The sequence below is a fragment of the Dromiciops gliroides genome, chromosome 1 (assembly GCF_019393635.1).
Source record: "Dromiciops gliroides isolate mDroGli1 chromosome 1, mDroGli1.pri, whole genome shotgun sequence".
Taxonomy (NCBI): Eukaryota; Metazoa; Chordata; class Mammalia; order Microbiotheria; family Microbiotheriidae; genus Dromiciops; species Dromiciops gliroides.
In genome coordinates this window covers 85,445,542-85,449,651 of record NC_057861.1, presented here as the reverse complement: position 1 = coordinate 85,449,651, position 4,110 = coordinate 85,445,542, and positions in this window count along the sequence as shown.

Sequence of the window (4,110 nt, the reverse complement as noted above, 5' to 3'; positions counted from 1 at the left end):
AGTAAAGAGCAGAGGAGACTGGAGGGTGACATGCAGAAGTAGCAGGACAGGAACTGAACTATGAGTTCCTTGAAAACAGAGACTTGTCTTTTGGTTTCCTTTATTATCATTAAAATTTATTTATTATTCGTAGCACTTAGCACAGTGCCTAGTGCATAATAGGCACTTCATAAATGACAGTCTGACTGAAAGCATGCCAGGAGGAGGGAGAAAGAGAGGCAGATGTACAGACACACAGAGAGATAGAGAGACAGAGAGAAAGAGATAGAATGACAGAAAGGACAGAGAAGAAGAAAGAGACAGAGGCAAAGAATTCAGGGAGGAGAGACAGAGAGAGAGAGTCAGAGAGAGAAGGAGAGAGACAGAGAGACAGAGACAGAGTGACAGAAAGGACAATGAGAGAAAAGACAGAGAGACAGAGATGGAGAGAGATGGAGAGACAGAGAAAGGGACACAGAGAGAGACAGAGAGAGAGAGAGAGAGAGAGAGAGAGAGAGAGAGAGAGAGAGAGCAAGACAGAGATACTCAGAGAGACAGAGAGGATAGAGTGAGACAGAGAGGACAGAGACAAAGACCGAGGGACAAAAGAAGAGACAGAGACAGAGAGACAGACAGAAACAGAGAGAAACTGAGACTGACAAAGAACCAGACCTCCAAGAGCTGAGTCAGTAGTGGAGGTGCTGGGACTCTTCCCCAACCTTGCATTAGGGGTGGACTAGCAGTGAGAGGTAGTACCTATTTCAGGCATAAGTACTGTTCTATTTGTGCTACTGGAAATGAGCAACAACCAGGAAAGCACTGATGAGAAGAAGAAAAGACTGTTGCAGGTTCTGGAAAAGTCATTGCAATAATTGCCATGAGCAATAATGAAGACTCTGTCATTGAATTCAGTATTTGGCCCCTCTCCACTAAGTTCAAATTGAAATGATTTTTCAGAGCTAAAATGAGACCTGAGCAGACAGCTGCCATGCGGCTGAGACCACAAACAGACCATCTGCTCAAGTTTACAGTAAGAAGAACAGCATGTGAGTGTCTCAAAACCTCGAGCAAGAGGCTATATAGGGGAAAAAAAATTACCAAAGAGCTCATTCTTTGGCATTGCTGGACTAAGTGTTTTAATGGATGTGTTTATTTCTTTTGAGACTAGAAGTCTCTTTTGTAAAAACAAATAAATGTTTTATTCCAAATTTAACATTTAACCCCAAAGTGAACAACTATACTCACTCATTAATTATTTACATTTTAATTAATTAATTTTTAACACATAAAGTATCTCAACATTTGTCAATTCCTCCCTCTGAGTTGGCACAGGATTTTTTGTCCACTCATTCTCATGAATGAACATTGATCTCATAAATTCTCACCTTTCCTTAAGTGATCAGAGTACATACTCCATTCTTTGGTTGTATCTTTTGTGATTTGCATTATTTCATTAAGGTCTTTCCAGATTTTGTTATGTTTTCTCTGGCTGTTCCCTATGCCTAGAGCCCTCTCCCTCCTCTCCAGGCTTGGAATTAGGAAGACTAACCTTCCTGAGTTCAAATCTGGCCTCAGACACTGACTAGCTGTGCAACCCTAGGCAAGTCACTTAATCCAATTTGCCTCAGTTTACTCATCTGTAAAATGAGCTGGAGAAGAATATGGCAAACCAGTCCAGCATCTTTGCCAAGAAAACCCCACATGGAGTCGTGACGAGTCAGACAGGACTCAACTGTAACAACAACATTTTCATATTGTCTCCCCCATTAGACTATGAGCAAAAAGCAGACTGGGGTTTTCTTATCTTTGTGTCCTCAGTGCTTAGCACAGTGACTGACATATAGTAAGTGCTTCATAAATGCTAGGTGACTGTATTTCTTGTAATTTTCCATCTTAATTGCCTAATTAATTACATTAATAGGTCACACTTTATTTAACATTCCCCTATCATAGAACTTCCTTAAGACTTAATGGTAAAGTACTATATGCCGGGACTTTATGTGGCAACTGGTACATTGGGGGTGCCAAGCATGGCACTTCCCGCTTTTTGGTTGCATGGCTGGCAATATCCATAGTCTTTACCTTTTGTGCTACAGCACTTAGATGCTGGGGCTGATCTTTGGAAAGACAATGAGGATATTGTGCAAGTAGTAACTGGCAGAGCTTGTTCTCATCAGCTCACAGCGCAAGTCACTTTTGTCTTCTCATCTGTAAAATTAATGAATGCCTTGCCAGCACCAAGGTGGAGAGCTAAATCAAGCCTTTCAGATTGTAAGATCTTTGGATCACTGATTTGTGGGTGAGCAGTAGCAATATGGAATGGGGAACAAATCAGGTTTTTAAAATAAATAAAAGATTGAGGATGATTGGGGAAAAGTTAGGATGGCAATGACAATTTTCTGAAACTTAAAAAATATTAGCTCCTATGAAAGCAAACCTTTATTAGATACCTACTGTATGCAGAGCACTGTGCTCTAATGGATCATATAGACTAAAAAAGGGAGGTAGATACACATACAGATAACACACTACATTACATGGTTAAGTATATAGGGGAATTATTTTTTTATTTTGTTTTTGTTTTTTGTTTTTTGTTTTTTTTAAGTGAGGCAATTGGGGTTAAGTGACTTGCCCAGGGTCACACGGGAATTACTTTTTTAAAGTCTTATGTGAGGGGGCAGCTAGATGGCGCAGTGGATAAAGCACCGGCCCTGGATTCAGGAGTACCAAAGTTCAAATCCTGCCTCAGACACTTGACACTTACTAGCTGTGTGACCCTGGGCAAGTCATTTAACCCTCATTGCCCCACCAAAAAAAAATTATAAATAAAGTGCTATGTGAGGTCTGACAAGGTAGATTTTTACTCACCAGGAGAATCAGGGAAAGACTACATAGATGATGAAGCATTTGAGCTGGTCTTTAATGGATGGATGGTACTTCAATGGCCAAAGAGAAAGGTGGTAAATTTCAGGCATGGAGAGTCATGTGAGCAAAAGCATGGAGGTCTAGAGAGTACAGAGTATGTTGGGGGTGGGGAGAGTGAAGGTGAGAGCAGAGAAAAGTCAGGGTTGGGTGGAACTGGGCTATTTTAAAGGATGTAACATCAAATAAAATTAGAAAAGGAAAAAGTATCATATTGTGAAGAATCTTGAATTCTGAGCAAGAAATTTTAATTTTCCTCAAAAGACAATAGGGAATCATTGAGGATTTTTGAGCATAGGAGTGACGTGACATAAAGGCAAAGGATGGTTTGCCTTGGCAGCAGTTAGAAGAACAGAGGCAATGTGAAGAAACTGTCTGATGAAAGCAGATGGAAAGACAACATGGTATGGTGGAAAAAGTCCTAGACCTTGAAGACCTGGCTTTGAGTTCTGGCACTACCAGTTACCACTTGTGTGGCACATCGTTTTAACTTTTGAACCTCTATTTTCTCATTTCTAATTGAGATAACACTTGCTCTGCTTACCTTACAAGCTTGTTGTGAAGAGAAAGAATATGAGTGTAAAATGCTTTGTAATTCAGACTGCAATATAAAGGCAAGTTATTATTACTTGTTTTTAGTAAGGAGAACTAAGATGAGGGAAGTTGATGGCAAAGTTCCAAGGAGAAGTCTGTGTGACTGAACTTCCTGAAACTGGTAATGTGGTAACTTGCCAATGGGCATGACTTCAGTGGGCATGCAGATGTGACCACAGGACCCCCATCCAGAAGTCACAAGGCTCCAGAGAACCAAATGATGATATGAAATCCAGAAAGATGTTTTCTGAGATAAAAAAAATCACAGAATCTTCAGGTGCATCTGTGGCAGAGGCACCCATTGGGGAGTGATACATGACTTGTTGAACTTGTTTGCTGAAATGGGCGATCAGTATGATAGGGAAAGGGATGGTATGCTGTGTGTCTGGGGAATGGGAGAGTAACCTATGAGTCCAGTTGAGGACAGCATGGAAGGGAAGTCAGTTTTTCTTTCTACTAAACTCTTAAAGTCAGGGGTATTCTGGGAAATTCTTGACAACTGACTCTCTGTGAAAGAAAGTTGTACAAACAGCACTTTTAAGTTGAATTTGTGTAATTAACATTTTCTCCATAAGTTGTTGTTGTTTAGTTGTGTCTGATGCTTACGTTGCTCTT